The sequence below is a fragment of the Pongo pygmaeus genome, chromosome 23, assembly GCF_028885625.2.
Source record: "Pongo pygmaeus isolate AG05252 chromosome 23, NHGRI_mPonPyg2-v2.0_pri, whole genome shotgun sequence".
NCBI lineage: Eukaryota > Metazoa > Chordata > Mammalia > Primates > Hominidae > Pongo > Pongo pygmaeus.
This window is the reverse complement of record NC_085931.1, coordinates 46,630,793-46,648,359: the sequence shown is the minus strand read 5'-3', so window position 1 is coordinate 46,648,359 and position 17,567 is coordinate 46,630,793. Positions and strand designations below refer to the sequence as shown.

Below are 17,567 nucleotides of genomic sequence, written 5' to 3'. Positions count from 1 at the left end.
GTGAGTCACCATGCCTGGCTGGTAGGAATGTTTTGATTCCAAGTGACAGAAATCACTTTTGGCTCATGGAATGTGACACTACCTTGAATAAGTAAGACATACTTTTACGTCAGGGCCTTTCTTTATATTTGCTGTTCCCTCTGTTGAAATGCTTTCCCCCCACCCCCCAAGGTGTTTCTGTAGTTCTCTCCTTTATCTCTTTGAATCTTTACCAAATATCTCCTTTATCTCACTGAATCTTTATCAAATCTTTATCAAATACGTTTAAATTAAATTTTAAAGTACATTTTAAGCCAGACGCAGTGGCTCACTCCTGTAATCTTAGCGCTTTGAGAAGTCTGAGGCAGCTGGATTACTTGAACACAGGAGTTAAAAATCAGTCTGGGCAACATGGTGAAACCCGTTCTCTATAAAAAATACAAAAATTAACTGGGCATGGTGGCATGTGCCAGTGATCCCAGCTACTTGGGAGGCTGGGGTGGGGAAATTGCTGGAGCCCAGGAGGCTGAGGCTGCAGTGAGCAGAGATTGTGCTGCTGAACAATTCAGCCTGGGTGACAGAGTGAGATTCTGTCTCAAATAAATAAATAAAAAGTAAGGGCCGGGCGTGGGGGCTCACGCCTGTAATCCCAGCACTTTGGGAGGTCAAGGCAGGTGGATTACGTGAGGCCAGGAGTTTGAGACCAGCCTGGGAACATGGCAAAACTCCATCTCTACTAAAAATTCAAAAATTAGTCAGGTGGGGTGGTGCATGCCTGTAGTCCTAGCTAATCAGGAGGCTGAGGCAGGAGAATCGCTTGAACCCAGGATGCAGAGGTTGCAGTGAGCCGAGATCATGCCACTGCACCCCAGCCTGGGCGACAGAGTGAGATTCCATTTTTGAGACAGAGTTTCACTCTGTCGCCCAGGCTGGGGTGCAGTGGCATGATCTCGGCTCACTGCAACCTCCACCTCCTGGGTTCAAGCGATTCTCCTGCCTCAGCCTCCCAAGTAGCTGGGATTACAGGCATGTGCAACCATGCCCGGCTAATTTTTTTATTTTTAGTAGAGATAGGGTTTCACCATGTTGGCCAGGCTGGTCTCGAACTCCTGACCTTGTGATCCGCCCGCCTCGGCCTTCCAAAGTGCTGGGATTACAGGTGTGAGCCACTGCGCCTGGCCAAATTTTAAAAAAAATTTAAAAAGTACCTTTTAAAATTAAATTTAAAAATGAATCCCAGCCAGGTGCGGTGGCTCACACCTGTACTCCCTGCACTTTGGGAGGCTGAGGCAGGCGGATCACCTAAGATCAGGAGTTCAAGACCAGCCTGGCCAACATGGCAAAACCCCGTCTCTACTAAAAATTAGCCAGGCATGGTGGTGCGTGACTGTAATCCCAGCTACTCAGGAGGCTGAGGCAGGAAAATCCCTTGAACCCAGGAGGTGGAGGTTGCAGTGAGCTAAGATCATGCCACTGCACTCCTGCCTGGGCAACAAGAGTGAAACTCAGTCTCAGAAAAAGAATCTCCCACTCCCTGCTCGACATTCTCTATGCTTCTTCTCTGCTTTATTGCTTCATTTTTCTCCATAGGATTTATCATCTAACATTCTTTCTATTTTTATTATTTATCTTATTTATTGTGTTTGTATCCATCACCTCCTATTATTGTGTAAGCTCCATTTGGTTGGATCTTTGGCTTTTTTTTTTAACTGCTGTATTTTTACTACTTAGGACTGTGCCTTGCCTATAGTAGGTGTGGTATTTAACTTTATGTGTCAACTTGACTGGGCTATGAGGTGCCCACATATTTTGTTGGACATTATTTCTGGCTGTGTCTGTGAGGAGGTTTCTGGAAGAGATTAGCATTTGCATTAGTAGACTGAGTAAAGCAGATGGTCTCCACCATGTGAGCAGGTATCATTCAATCACTGAGGACCTGAATCACACAAAAGGATGGAGGAAGGGGAATTTGCTCTCTGCCTCACTGCCTGAGCTGGGACATTTGTCTTCTGTCCTCAGACTGGGCTTTACCCCATCTACTCACAGGATTCTCAGACCTTCAGACTCTTGCTGAATTATAACACTGACTTTCCTGGGTCTCCAGCTTGCAAATGGCAGGCTATGGAACTTCTCAGCCCACAATCACATGAGCCATTCCTTATAATAAATTGATCTACCTAACTCTCCTATTTGTTTTGTTTCTCCAGAGATTTCTGATGAATGTAGTAGTCATTCAACAGCTATTTGTTTTGGTTTGTCTTTTTGAGATGGAGTCTCGCTCTGTTGCCCAGGCTGGAGTGCAATGGCATGATCTCAGCTCACTGCAACCTCTGCCTCCGGAGTTTAAGCGATTTCCAGCTAATTTTTGTATTTTTAGTAGAGACGGGGTTTCGCCATGTTGGCCAGGCTGATCTCGAACTCCTGACCTCAAGTGATCCACCCACCTCACCGTTCCAAAGTGCTAGGATTACAGGTGTGAGCCACTGCGCCTGGCTTCAATAGCTACTTGGTGAATGAACGAATGATTTAGCAGGAAGGTCCAGAGTGCAGATGGCTTTAGATAGAGCTGGGTCCTGTGACTTAGAAAAAATCATCAGGGCTCCATCTTGCTGAACCTCTTGGCTGTCCCCTGTCTCTGTTTGATTTGGTTCTTCAGGCCAGGGGCCACCTGCAATCACAAACTCACATCCTTGCTACATGGCAATGTCCTTCCAAGAAGTCTAGCAGAAAAGTCTCAGGGAAGATTCGGCTTTGTCTGGCTTGACCATGTGTCCATCTCTGAACTTCAGTTCAGAAGCAAGGTCACTGTGGTCAAGAGGCAGGGCGAGCCAAATGCAGCAAGTTCCTAATAGGGAAGAAGGGGAGGGTGCTGGTGAAACAGAAACAACAAAAGACAACAACAGAGGGCTTCCTGGAGGGGATGTCCTTTGTGTCAGGGCTTAGAGGGTGGTTAGGATTTGGCCATGATGTCAGAGCTTTCTACAACTGGATCCTGCCCACCTGTCTAGCATCACCATCCATCTCTTAGCGCTCTGCACCCTATGATTCAGCCACTCCCTGCCCTGAACCCTGTTCAAGTTTTCACCCTGCTGTGTATTTGTCTTCCTCCCTGTAGCTAGTACTCCCTTCTTCAGCAAATGGAGTGATTCTCCACATCCTCGAAGATCTGGGTGTCACACCCTTAGAGAGACACATCCATGATCCCAGGCACATGCTTACATAAGCACGTCCAGGCACACTACACACACACACACACTCTCTCACACACGCGCACACACACATTCACACACGCTCTTGCACACACAGGCTCACATGCACACACGCGAACACACACACATGCACACTCACTAACACACACACTCACACACACACGCACACACATGCGCGCACACACACACACACATGCACACACACGCACACACACGCACACACACACACACATGCTCGCTCTCTCTCTCCCTCTCCTCTCATTTCTCCCTTCCTTCCTTCGTTATAAACTGAAAAGCAACACTGCCTTTCACCCACCCAGGCAGTGTGTACATTAGCAGAGTAGAAAGAGACCCCTAGTCCCCAAATATCTCCCCCACATTTTGGCTTTGGCACCTGACATTCAGTCAGTGTTTGTTCCCGTACTGTGTGCTGGCCACTGTGTTTGCACTGTGGCTGTCATGCCTGATACAGAAGAGGCACTCAATAGGTATCGTTGAGTGAATTCATGAATGAATTACTGCATCAATCAATCAATGAATAAAGACAGTGTTTCCTCCCACAGAGCTACGACAAGGGCCATAGTTAGTATCCCGCCAGGAAGAAGGGGATGGGGCCTGCAGGGAGACATCTACTTGGAGCTGGGGATCTTGGGGAGCCTCCTTGGAGAAGGTGCCCCGTGGGGAGGCCCTCAGTGCACGGGCTTTGCACAGCTGGGGACGGTGGAAGCAGATCAGGCCACAGGGCATAATGCCAGAGTGTCAGGGAGTCCAGTCTACAGCGGAATAGGAGTAAAGAGTCCTTCCTTTGGGGCTGAATATCAAGCCTTTCCTGGCCTTTGTTGAAAGAAAATTCCTCAGGTCAGGGGCGGGAGAGGGGTGAATTTCCCTGTTACTACTAAGACAAACTGTGAGGAAAAATGACACACAAGACAGTTACCTTTTTTTTTTTTTGAGACCGAGTCTCACTCTGTCATCCTGACTAGAGTGCAGTGGCACAATCTCAGCTCACCGAAACCTCCGCCTCCACGATTCTCTTGCCTCAGCCTCCCGAGTAGATGGGACTACGGGTGGGCACCACCACGCCTGGCTAATTTTTGTATTTTTAGTAGAGACAGGGTTTCATTATGTTGGCCAGGCTGGTCTCAAACTCCTGACCTCAGGTGATCCACCCACCTCGGCCTCCCAAAGTGCTGGGATTACAGATGTGCACCACCACACCTGGCTAATTTTTGTTTTTTTATTTTTATTTTTTGAGACGGATTGCACTCTTGTCGCCCAGGCTGGAGTGCAATAGCGCCATCTTGGCTCACTGCAACCTCTGTCTCCTGGGTTCAAGTGATTCTCCTGCCTCACTCTCCTGAGTGGCTGGGACTACGGGTGCCGCCACCATGCCCAGCTAATTTTTTGTATTTTTAGTAGAGACGGGCTGTCTCTACTTCAGTTGGCTGGGCTGGTCTCGAACTCCTGACCTCAGGTGATCCACCTGCCTTGGCATCCCAAAGTGCTGGGATTAACAGTGTGAGCCACCGTGACTGGCCCACCCCCAACTAATTTTTATATTTTTAGTAGAGATGGGGTTTCATCATGTTGGCCAGGCTGGTCTCGAACACCAAGACAGCTACATTTTCAAAGAGGAACACGTGGAGGGAAAATTCTAGAACACAGGGTGCGTTCCTCCCAAGGTACCAGCCAAGCCGAAAGCAGAACAGAACCCTAGGCCCTTGGGGAAGGAGTCCTAAGTGTTTGCATCCTCACAAGTAGCCTGCTTTACAGTTTACAAAGCACTTTTTCATCCATTATTCACCTGTCCTGGGTGGAAGGCATGTCCTTTATTCAGCAATTATTACCAAGTACCTCCTAGTTAAGATGGTCACGAGGACTAAATGAGCCACTGCTTAAAACGGACTCAAAGCTACTGGACCCAGACAGGCCAGCGGTATGTGCTTAGGGTGTGGTGCCCCAAGTGGTGGTGGTGAGGCTGGCATTGTCATGAACTTGGCCCTGAACTGAGCAATGGCAACGCAAGATAGATACAGTACCTGCCCTCACTGGCCTCACAGCTGTTTGTTATTCACTCATCATGTAACAGTTCAGATTTTAAATCATTTCAACTCAGATGTTTTAAAAATGTGTTTTCTTTATTATCTATAATTGAGACCAATAGCCCATGTGTATTGAGTGCTTACTCAGTACAAGGTATAGTTTTAAGTATTATACGTAGTTTAGATTTCACAACACCCTCTGAGGCAGGTACTATTTACTGCTATTTGACAGATGGAGAAAGGAGGAACAGAGAGATTAAGTAACTTTGGCAAGGTCACACAGCAAGCAGTGAAACCAGGATTCAAATGCAGGTAGTCTAGCTCTGGAATCCACACCCTTTACCACTGTACGACACTGCCTCTTGCTTTTAAGCTTCCCTCACTGCAGCGTGTCAGGGGGCAACTTAGATGAGCCAATAATGGCATCTTAGTCTTCCTGGTATATAGTCAGTATTTCAGTTTCCTCCTTTGACTACCTCCACACCTACTCCTCTCCAAGATGGTGCTGGATAGACAGGAGGAGAGCAAAGGCGGGAAGATGGGCCCTTGGACAGGTGTGCAGATCCTGGGGCGTTCCCAGGTCCCTGCTCTCTGCTCCAGGATGACTGTTTTGTTCCAGGGACCTGGAAGCCTGCTGAGGTGTACCTGGTCCACCGGGCCTTCTGTGGTCTTGTGCTGTCAAGTTCATGGCCAGGACCTTTTGCGTCTACGTGCTGAATCTTTGGGCTCAGAGCTCTTTTGTCTCAATTCCCAGTTTTCCAGGGACCACCAGCCACCTCCACAACTCCACCTCCCCTCAGTGGGGCACCCGGGAATGTCAGACCCTGCACGATACCCTCAATACATGGGGAACCAGCAGGAAAAGCTCAGGCTTCTCTGCTTAGATATCCCGTCTCCCTTCTCTCCTTCTTCCCTTAATGATAGGATCCCCAAGCTTTAGCTATGCCATGGCCACACAGATAAAGAGGCTTCCCAGCCTCCCTTGCAGCTGGCTTTACCATGTGACCACGTTCCAGCCAGTGAGGACTGAGCTGAGTGTGGGCCTTCCCTTAGGAGGGGATGTGCCCTCCCTTCCCAGTCCTCCTTGCTAGCTGGGGATGGAATGTGGATGTGTGGGTCGGGGCTGAGCAATGCCACAGGAAGAACCAGGGCCGACTGGTGGAGCAGCCCCACAAGGCTTTTAAGCCTGGGACTGTTCCTTGAGAGAGAAAGACATTTATGTGTACTTGAACTTACCGTTATTAGCCTTCAGAAGAGCTCCCCAAACTGTGTCGTATCCAGTTCTGTCCCAGGCCATGTTAGTGCTCGCACACCATGGGGGCAGGGTGGAGTGGGGCTCCTTCTCCTCCTCCTCCTCCTCCCCTCCTCCTCCCCTCCTCCTCCCCTCCTCCTCCTCCTCCCCTCCTCCTCCCCTCCTCCTCCTCCTCCCCTCCTCCTCCCCTCCTCCTCCTCCCCTCCTCCTCCTCCTCCTCCTCCCCTCCTCCTCCTCCTCCTCCCCTCCTCCTCCCCTCCTCCTCCCTTCCTCCTCCTCTCCTCCTCCTCCCCTCCTCCTCCTCCTCCCCCCCTCCTCCCCCTCTCCTCCTCCTCCCCTCCTCCTCCTCCTCCCCTCCTCCTCCTCCTCCCCTCCTCCTCCTCCTCCCCTCCTCCTCCCTTCCTCCTCCTCCTCCCCTCCTCCTCCCTTCCTCCTCCCCTCCTCCTCCTCCCCTCCTCCTCCTCCCCTCCTCCTCCCCTCCTCCTCCTCCCCTCCTCCTCCCCTCCTCCCCTCCTCTTCTCCTCCTCCTTCCCTTCTCCTCCCCTCCTCCTCCCCTCCTCCCCTCCTCCTCCCCTCCTCCCCTCCTCCTCCCCTCCTCTTCTCCTCCTCCTCCCCTCCTCCTCCCCTCCTCCTCCCCTCCTCCTCCCCTCCTCCCCTCCTCCTCCCCTCCTCCTCCTCCCCTCCTCCTCCCCTCCTCCTCCCCTCCTCCTCCCCTCCTCCTCCCCTCCTCCTCCTCTCCTTCTCCTCCTCCTCCCCTCTTCCTCCTCCCCTCCTCCTCCTCCCCTCCTCCCCTGCTCCTCTCCTCCTCCTCCTCCCCTCCTCCCCCTCCCCTCCTCCTCCTCCCCTCTTCCTCCTCTGCTCCCCCGTCTCCGAACTAGGAAGGCCAGAGATCCGCCAGCGAGGCAACTCCCGGCTACCAGGCTACCACATAAGCCACATAACTGTCTTTTGGCTTCTCCTGCGGGGTCGTGGTGACTAATTTTAACTGACCCTGATGATTCATCCAGGATGCCTGGGAACCCCCACCCCACCCCGCAACCACAGCCACTCCTCAGGGCCTGCTGAGAGCCGCCAACATTCTTCAAGTTCAAAGTCATTCCCCATGCCCTCCAAGCCCACATTCCAACTGCCTCCATGACCCGTCTGCTTCACAAAACTTCTGACCCAGCCAAACTGGTCTTCTCTGGGTTTTCTGAACATTCCATGTGCGTTCCTGCTTCTCTAACTTTGCTCTCACCACCTTTCATGCCTCTATTGTGCCATCAACCCTCTCTCTAGCCCCTGGCACCTGCCCCAGCGCCTGTGTATTTGATCAGTGGTGATACAGCACTCACTTGAAAAAGTATTGAGCACCTATTATGTGCTGTGTGGAATATTAGGGTGCGTTCTTTATATAAATATTTTATTCTCAGCTTCCCTTTCTCATCTTTCCACTAGATTATTATTATCTTGGGCCATGACTAGGCAGGCAATGCCGTACGGTCACTAAACCCTGTTTCATTTCCTCCTGGGTACACAGAGAGACCTCATTCCCACAACTCCCTCCAAGTAAGCGGTGCCTGTGGCTGTGATCTGGCTAATGGAATTTGGGCAGAAGCAATGAGCACCACTTTCAGGCATACCCCCTAAAACCCCTTACAAGATCCTCCACCCTTTTTTTTTTTTTTTTTTTTTTTTGGAGATGGAGTTTCACTCTTGTTGCCCAGGCTAGAGTACAATGGCGTGACCTCGGCTCACTGCAACCTCCGCCTCCCGAGTTCAGGTGATTCTCCTGCCTCAGCCTCCCGAGTAGCTGGGATTACAGGTGCCCACCACAATGTCAGGTTTATTTTCATATTTGTAGTAGAGACAGGGTTTCACCATGTTGGCCAGGTTGGTCTCGAACTCCTGGCTTCCAGTGATCCACCCACCTCTGCCTCCCAAAGTGCTGAGATTTCAGGCGTGAGCCACCTTGCCCAGCCCACCCTCATTTCTTTGTCCAGTGGTTTGCCTGCTGGATGCAGAGGGATGGGGGTTTTGGAAGTCCTTGGGGAGGGAGCCTGAGTGCCTGAATCACTGGGTGCAGGAGAGGCCTTTTCTCAACTTGCATTGGACTGGGAGGTAAATGAGAACTAAATCTTTTGAGCCACGGTTAAGGACACATCATGAGATTTGGGGGCTGTTTGTTACAGCAGCTAGTATGCTAACACACCAGTGTAGGCAGCCATATTTGTATTTCTGCCCTCACCCAAGCCTGGTACGTAGGAAGCCCTTAGTAGTCCTCCTCATCTCCTATGAGGCTTCCTTCTCATCCACCCTTCAAATGCAGGCCTGACCCTGTCGTCCCCTCTAGGAAGTTTTCTTCCCCACCTCCTCTTCCTCGTCCCAATTCTGAAATGCTGCTGACCCCCGCAAGGGTCCTTCTCTTCCTCCCTCACATCCTCCCCAGGTGACGTCTGCTGCCTCCTCTACGCTGGCACTTCCTATAGCTTAGGCTGTAACCTTGTGCCTGATGGGGTAAACTGAGGCTTCTCCAAATTGCTAGATAAATTCAGGATGTTTTGTGATGCAACTCTGGAAGGGGAACCCAATCCTGTGTTAGCAGAATAAGGATGGGGCATTGATTCCCAAGAAATGAGTCCAAGTCACGCTAATGGGAAGAATAGGAATATCTCCTGAGGACCAAATGGGCTTTTTAAAAAATTTTTTTTTTTGAGAGAGAGTCTTGCTTTCTTACCCAGGCTGGAGTGCAGTGGCATGATCTTGGCTCACTGCAACCTCCGCCTTCCAGGTTCAAGCAATTCTCCTGCCTCAGCCTCCCAAGTAGCTGAGACTACAAGCACCCGCCACCACACCCGGCTAATTTTTTTTTTTTTTTGTATTTTTAGTAGAGATAGGTTTTCACCGTATTAGCCAGGATGGTTTCAATCTCCTGACCTCGTGATCCACCCACCTTGGCCTCCCAAAGTGCTAGGATTACAGGCGTGAGCCACAAATGGGCTTTTAAGGAAGCAATGACTCTGCTGTGGGTTGTGTTTGATTTCAGAGAGACCAGAGAAAACCTAATTGCAGCCTAGGGTGACCGTGGTTTCATTTTCCCTCTCTGCTTCTCCTGCCCCCTCCCTGGGGGACCTTCCCTGGAGCAGAGCTGACTCTGACGCCTCCTTCCTGGGGGAGCTGGGGTTTGATTGTTTTTCAAGGGAATGGGGGAGGTGTTGGGACAGCGATGGGCAGTGCCTGGGGAGAGAGAATGTGTGTGGCTGCAGGATGCTGGGGAGGGAAGAAGGAAGGAGAGGACCTGTCCTGGAGACTGCCCAGATGGGCCCCTGGGCTCCCCAGCTTCCCCTAAGGAGTAAGGTCTCCTCTCCCATGTTCTGCCACCCAGAAGTAACCACACCATGCCCTCTCTACACCCCTCGTGCAGCCTTCAGGGTAGACCGAGGAGAGCACCTCCCCTTCCTGGTGAAGGGAGCCCGATAGACGCTGGTGCTGGCTGGCCAAGAAGGAGGTGGACAAACCTGGCGACCGCTCCCTGCCACCCCCTCACCAGAGGACAGCTCACACCTCCACAGGGGTCAGAAGAAAGGAGCTGCCCTGGGGATGCCTGTGTATCCCTACAACTGCCAGGCACATGCCCCTTGAACACCCGATGCTACGTGTCCCAAAGGAAACTGGTCTCCACCCACCCCCAGCCCCTCCTCCTTCTGGGTACACCACCTTAGTAAATGGCGCCACCATCTGCCCGGTCACTCAGCGAGAAACTCAACTCCTGGCAGCAGATGATGGGCACTCTGGTTAAATGACTCTCTCCAGCCTCCAAGTTCAACCTGCAGGGAAGCCCTGGAAATCCTGTCTCCCTCTGCCCTGCCTGTCCTTCAGCTCCGAACCCCACCCCACTCAGTACCTGGCCCCCCAACAGGCTTTCAAATGTCTGCCTTCCCCAAACGAATCTGTGGTTTTAAAAGAAATCAGGGTCAGGTACAGTGGCTCATGCCTGTAATCCCAGCACTTTGGGAGGCCGAGACGGGTGGATCACCTGAGGTCAGGAGTTTGGGACCAGTCTGGCCAACATGGCGAAACCCTATCTCTACTAAAAAAAAAAAAAAAAAAAAAAAAAAAAAATTAGCCTGGGTGTGGTGGTATGCGTCTGTAGTCCCAGCTACTCGTGAGGCTGGGGTAGGAGAATTGCTTGAACCCGGGAGGCAGAGGTTGCAGTGAGCCAAGATCTCACCACTGTACTCCAGCCTGGGTGACAGATTGAGACTCTGCCTCAAAAAAAAAAAAAAAAAATCAGGACAGTGGTTGTCTCTGGTAGGTGAGTGGGGGCCAGGACTGACTGGGGAGGGGTGTGCAGGAACTTGGGGTGATGACAATGTTCTATAACTTAATACAGTTTGAGCTACACAAGTGTGTGTAGTTGTCAAATCTCAGCAAATGTATATTTAAGACGTGCAATTAAATGTAAATTTTACATCTTACAGCAAAAGAAAAAATGCAAAGAAATATTGAACTCTTGTTCATGTCATGCATTGTGGAGTTTCTGCAGGGAAGCAAATAGATGTCTGCAATTTAAAATGCCACAAAACGAGAAGAATGGATGGGTGCGTAGTGGGAGAGATAAACGTGATTAAATTCATTTAGTAAAATGCCAGTGGTAGCATTTAGGTGGTGTTCAGTGTGAAATTCTTCCCACTTTGCTGCATGTATGAAAATTTTTATAATAAAATGTTAGGGAGAAATGTCTCCTGGCTCCAGACGTGTCCCCTCCATTATGTTAATCACATCTGCAATTAGTGTGATGTTTCTAGGACAGCAAATCAGACCATGGCTCTCCCTTGCTCGGAAACCCTTCCGTGGCTCTCCCTGGGGACATGCCCACACGTCTGTGGCTCCCAAGGCTGTCCATGCGTGGCCTCTGTTTATTTCTCTAATCATCACTCTCCCCTTCACTTTTTCCACCACGAAACACCAAAATAGTTATGCGTCCTGCATAGCATGCTATTTTATGTCTCCTATGATAGAAATCGCTTATTTTCATCTAATATACCTTCCCCACTTCTTTCTAAGTAATAGAAACTCCAATTTTTATCTGGTGATATGGCCAGGTAGAAATAAAGACTACATATCCCAGCCTTCTCTGCAGTGAGGTACGGCCATTGGATGTGCAGCAAGATAAAGTATTAATTACAACTTCTGGAAAGTGTTCTTTAAGATAGGGGCACAACCTTCTTCACCCCTTTCTCCTTCCTGCTGGTTGGAATGAGGGCACGATGGCTGGAGCTCAAGCAGCCATCTTGGATGAGGAGGTGAAGGCCATATGTGTAACATGACAGAGCACTAAGGTAGTTTGAAGCTGGGTCCCTGAGACTGTGGTGTGCTGTGTCAGCTCTGAATCCCCTACCTCTAGACTTCTATATGAAAGAGAAGTTAATACTCTCTTGCTGAAACCATGTTATTTTGAGTTTTCTGTTACCAACAACCAAACCTAGTCCTAACACACCAACTTCTATGTCCTTGAATGTTTTGATCCTTGTACTTGGAATGTCTTTTCCTCACTTTGCTCCTAACAAACTCCTATTGATCCTTCAAAACCTTGCTCGGACATCACCTTCTCAGTTACATGTTAATTCCTTGGTGGAATTAATGTTTCCCTCCTCCATGATTTCTCTGTACCTTATATCACAGTGTGCAATTATTGAGCACTTACTGTGTATCAGGCACCATGCTGGGTGCTCCCTCTTTTAATCCTTACAATGATATTTAAGATAGGTTATTCTTTTCAAAATCTCCACTTCATAGATAACAAAAGCATAGACCTTGGAAAGTTATGACACTTTTCATGGATCACAAAAGTAGTGCGTGGTAGGGCCAAGCACCAAGTCCAGCAGTCTCATTCCAAAGCCTTTAGCCCTGTGCTGAATGGCCTCAATTATTGCCCTTATCAGAAAGTACTGACAACATTAGGTCACACATCCCTCCCTCCTACCACCTCTCAATGCTCAGAGGCCAGCCAGTGTCACCTTGGTCCCCCCAGAGCGCAGCACGGAGCCTGGCACACACCAGGTGAGCATGAGTGCTGTGGAACGTGACTATCCGTTCTGAGCCTCCAAGTCCTTGTCTTGGTCCTTGTGCTTGGAATATCCCTTCCTCACTTTGCTCCTAACAAGCTCCTATTGATCCTTCAAAATGCTGCTCAGGCATCACCTGAGCCTGGCACATAAAGTTCTTCCCAGTAGGTGTCACCTCCCATAGCCCCCCTTGCCCCACACGTCTCCGGCAGGCTTTTGAAGCACTGTTTGGTACCTCTGCTTAGAACACTCTGCAGAACGCGCCTTCATACATTCACATCCAGGCCAGTCATCACCTCTGAACAAACTCCTATTGATCCCTCAAAGGCCTTCACCTCACAGGCCTAGGTGCTGCCTTCTCACCCCTCCAAAGCCTTTGCTGAAATCTCTGCTGCATTCCAGATCCCAATGAGGTATCTCCTCCACTGGACTTTGAGTCCCTTGAGAGCAAGGACCATGGATACCTTATATCACCGTGAGCAGTTATTGAGCACTTACTATTGTTAAAAAAGTTTAATCTCTAGCCGCCTCCTTACATACTTTAAGTTGGGCCTAAAAGTTTTTCTGTACATCATGAACTATATCAAGTGGAGGTATAGACAGACTATAGCCTACACTGTGCCAATCACCACATTTTGGCCGATCAAATGTAGCCAACTGTTCAAACCATGTTCAGATAAACCAAATGCCATCGTGTAACCAATCCAGCTGTTTCTGTACCTCATTTCTGTTTTCTGTATGTCACTTTCCTTTTTCTGTCCATAAACCTTCCACCATTTAGCTGTGGAGTCTCCAGGCCTACTCTGGCTCGGGAGGCTGCCCCGCTCGCAAATCATTCATTGCTCCGTTAAACTCCTTTACATTTAATTTGGCTGAAGTTTTTCTTTATCACTGTGTGTCCACCACATTCAGTGCTCCCTTTTTCTTAGTTTTACTTATTTTTTATTTATTATTATTATTTTTTGAGACAGGGTCTTGCTCTGTCGCCCAGGCTGAAGTGCAGTGGTGTGATCTCAGCTCACTGCAACCTCTGCTTTCTGGGTTCAAGCGATTCTCCAGCCTCAGCCTCCCGAGTAGCTGAGACTACAGGCGTGCACCACCATGCCTGGCTAATTTTTGTATTTTTAGTAGAGACGGGGTTTCACCATGTTGGCCAGGCTGGCCTTGAACTCCTGACCTCAAGTGATCCTCCCTCCTCGGCCTCCCAAAGTGCTGGGATTATAGGTGTGAGCCACCACGCCTGGCCAGTGCTCCCTTTTTCAGTCCTCATAGTGACATTTGAGGTAGGTTATTCTTTTCAAAATTTCCATTTTACAGATTAAAAAAAAAGCGTCCTTGGAAAGTTATGCCACTTTTCCTGGATCACAATATTAAAAGATCACAATTCATCTTCTAATAATTTGGCAAGCCATCCATGGTCTTCTAAGCAAGGCGCCATGAATATAACGAATATAGAGACAGAAAAAGACCCCTCCCCGCTGGCTGGGTTGAGGGACTGAGAAACGGAGAGCCCAGACAAAAGGGGCAGGGCAGAGGTACAGGCTTTTCTCCTTGTTGCCACTAGATGGCAGTAGGGCCCCCATTGTCAGCCCCTGGGGCAAGGTCACCGACTGTCTTTGCCTCTGCCTCCAGCAAGCCAAGACCCTGGGCAGACTCAGTCCAAAAATAAACAATCGAAGAGCATGTTGGCCTGGTCCTTTGCTGGGTACTGTAGAGCAGGTGAGAGAGTGAGGAGGAAGGACTCCAAATTAGACCAGTTCTTAGCCATGAAGCAGAGACTCTGAAGCCAGAATGCCTAGGTCCCAATCTTGGGCTTGGTATTTCCTAGCTGTGTGACTCTGGGTAAGTTACTTAACTTCTCTGTGCCTCAGTTCTCTCAAGTGTAAAGTGAGGCTTGTAAAAGTGTCTCCTGCAAAAGAAAGGGCTGCTGGGAGGAGGGGTGTCCCTGATGTGCACTAAGTACAATATGAGTTTGTGGCTTTTATATTCCTGCCTCTGAGGCACTCACAGGGTAGAAATGGGGAGAAGCCAGTCCAGACAGGTGCACCCCAAAGCAAGAGAGATGAGAAGGCTGCACTTGCGCTGGAGCCAGAGGGGGGAAGAGGGCCCATCTGCTGGGAATGGGTAGAGCGGGGTGGGAGGAGTTCCGGCAGGGGAGCTGTTCCTATGCAATGGGCCTTGAAGAAAGAGGAGGATGGGTGGATGTGGGATTAGGTGACTGTGGAGGTGGGGCTGGTCTCTGTCCGGGTGACAGGTGGATGGTGGAGCTGGATGAGCCACTCGGAGCCTCCAAGGCTGGGGAGGGTGGAGGGTGGAGGGTGGAGGGGGGAGGCAGATCGGTGTCCCAGGCCACACCTGTTGACTAGGGGATTAGGATGTTGTGTCCCTGCCAGCCCTCCTCCAATAAGCCCCTCTGGGCCTGCAGGGAGAGGAGGAGCCTTGCCATGTAAACTGTATTTTTAGTTCCCTGTGCCTCTCCCCGGCTGCTATAAGACACCTCTCCCCACCCCCAGCCCTGGCCGCTTGGCTGGAGGCTCTGCGAGGACAGCTGGGGAGAAGGGGAGCTGTGGTCAGTATGATGGATGCTGAGGGGCTGGAGAGGAGCAGCCCTGGGGGGTGGGTTCCTGGGAGTCTGGAGCAAACTTGGGGGTCCTGCTGCCCCATCAAGGGCCTTGAGCAGGTCCTGCAACTCCCAGGCCTCAGCCCTGCTCTGAGTCCTGGCCTGGCACTGGTCCAGGAGGGTAGACTCTGCCAGGGAGGCACAAGCTAAGCTGGGGGTGGGGTGGGAGGGACTGCTGGCAGGAGGGAGGCACTGCCCAGACTGGCCTCCAAAGGCTGCTTCCCAGAAGGAGGAGGAATAGAGTAGTGAAGACCGCAGCGAGTCCTGGCTTTGAGGAGCCAGAGTTCTCCTTCCTGCTGCTTCTTTGATCTCCCTTGGTGGTGTCTTAAGCCCAGATTTACCAAAGGGAATTGTCAGCTGCCCAAGGGCTAGCAAATTCCTAGGTCACCTAGATTGGATTTTCTGACCATAAAAATTGTGGGCCAGGTGCACAGCTGCCTGAGGGGCTCAAACCTGTGCAGGTGGGTGCTGGAATCCCCTTTGCTATAGCGTTCTCTTTGTGTGCATGTGACCAGAGGTGAGAGTGGCTGGAGACCGAAGATAGCAGAGCCCGTCTTTCTCCACCAGACTGAGGCCCCCGACTTGCCTTGACTGGGGAGGGTGCTCAGTGGAAGTCCTGGGCTGTTCAGTCTGGACAAGAAAAGTCTCAGGTGAGCCTGCTCGTTCTCTTGTGAGGCAGACTCAGCTGGGCCTCTACATCCCCAAGGAGCAGGCAGCGCCACCACAAGGAAATGTATGTGACATGAAGGCATCTTTTGGTTCGACATAAAAAAGGATTTTTAAAGCTTTAGGGAGTGAGCTCACCACTCCCAGGAGTATTCAAGCAGATGCCAGATGATGATCTGTAGGGAAAACTACATTTAGTGGGAAATTGGACAAAATACCGTTGAAGGCCTCTTTTAGTCACAAGATACTATGGCCCTATAATTCTAGATTTCTCTGCTTCTAGCTCGCTGTAAGTCTGGAATCTAGAACCCAAGTTTCTCGGGTGGTGAAAAGTTGAAGACTTTGACACTCTAGAATTTCAATTCTGGGATCTCGAGACTCCAGAATTGGGAGCCTTGAGGATGATTCTACCAGTCTCAGTTTTGGATTCAAAGGATCCTGTGATATGAAAGGGAAAAAGAGGAGGTCTGACTTGGTTGGATCCAGTTTTGCCCCACTGGGTATCAGACTAATGTGCCCTGCATTCGTTCGTGTGTGTGTGTAGCATGAGCGTGTAAGGCTGTAGAAAGTTTTGCACACAAAGGCAGCCTGGCTTTCCTATCATGTGTCTGCAGCTTCTCTGCCCCGGCCATAATGAAGGCTGTCAGGGATAATAATAGCCCCCAAACAGAGCTGGTGACTCCAGGTAGCCATAGCAACTGTGAGGTAACGCTGCTCTGTTGTAGAGATGTGTAAGTACAAACAGATGTCGGTGCCTTCCCATTAGCTTAAATGGTAAAACTTAAAAGGTCCATCAACTTCAAAGCTACAGGTTTCCATGAGCACGCCAGTTAATGGGGGCGCTTGCCAAGCGGGTGATAGCTTCATATTAAACACTTCAGCATCAGTAATGGGTTGATGAGATTTTAAATGCTCAGGCTGTCCCCAGACAACTCAGGAGGCCAGAGATGGGAGAAGAGCTGGGATTCAGGTAGTAATCAGCCCTGCCCTGCCCCGCACCCTCAGGGGTGTTCTGACACTCTCGGGAGGGCACAGGCCAGAGAGCATTTGAAAACCGCACACTCCGTCTCAATCTCCAGGGGTCTCAGATCTGCCCCTCGGCCTTCCCCAGCGCACCAGGCAGGGGGCCCTGGGTCAGATGTGGCACAGCTCAATGCCATCTCCTTCTTTCTGCCCTCGTCTCTCACACCCTGGGCTCACCTCCAGCGAGTGACTAGCAGTAAGGGTCAAACTGCTGAGAGTCTGAGACCGGGGCAGACCCTCTCAGAGTTGTCTTTCCTTCTGAGGCTGGGCCTGGCACAGACTGGGGCCTCAGTACTGGGCTTTTGAATGCATGAATGAACTAAGGAACAAACAGATGACTGACTGAATGAATGAATGAGATCCCCTTTGGCATCCCCATGGCTTCTTTTTTTCTTTTTGAGAAAAAAAATGGAGGCTCGCTCTATTGCCAGGCTGGAGTACAGTGGCGCGATCTCGGCTCACTGCAACTTCTGCTTCCCGGGTTCAAGTGATTCTCCTGCCTCAGCCTCCCAAGTAGCTGGGACTACAGGTGCACAACACCACGCCCAGCTAATTTTTGTATTTTTAGTAGAGACAGGGTTTCACCATGTTGGCCAGGATAGTCTCAATCTCTTGACCTCATGATCCACCTGCCTTGGCCTCCCAAAGTGCTGGGATTACAGGTGTGAGCCACCGCGCCCGGCCCCCCATGGCATTTTTAGCTACTCATTTTGTCACTGCTTCTTCCAC

General features: G+C 50.5%; 1 protein-coding gene across 3 annotated transcripts in view; it reads left to right on the top strand.

Annotated features, from left to right (window-relative positions):
• Positions 1 to 17,567, top strand: part of MB (myoglobin) — a 42,887-nt gene that overhangs the window by 12,086 nt on the left and 13,234 nt on the right. The window contains exon 1 of one of the 3 annotated variants that reach the window (XM_054470445.2): positions 14,273 to 14,371. The exons of 1 other annotated variant lie outside the window; for it this stretch is intronic. The gene's annotated coding sequence lies outside the window, so the exon portion shown is untranslated. Of the gene's footprint in view, positions 1 to 14,272; positions 14,372 to 15,046; positions 15,099 to 17,567 lie in introns of those variants that run through there. One more of the 3 variants, XM_054470446.1, reaches the window with a different exon arrangement.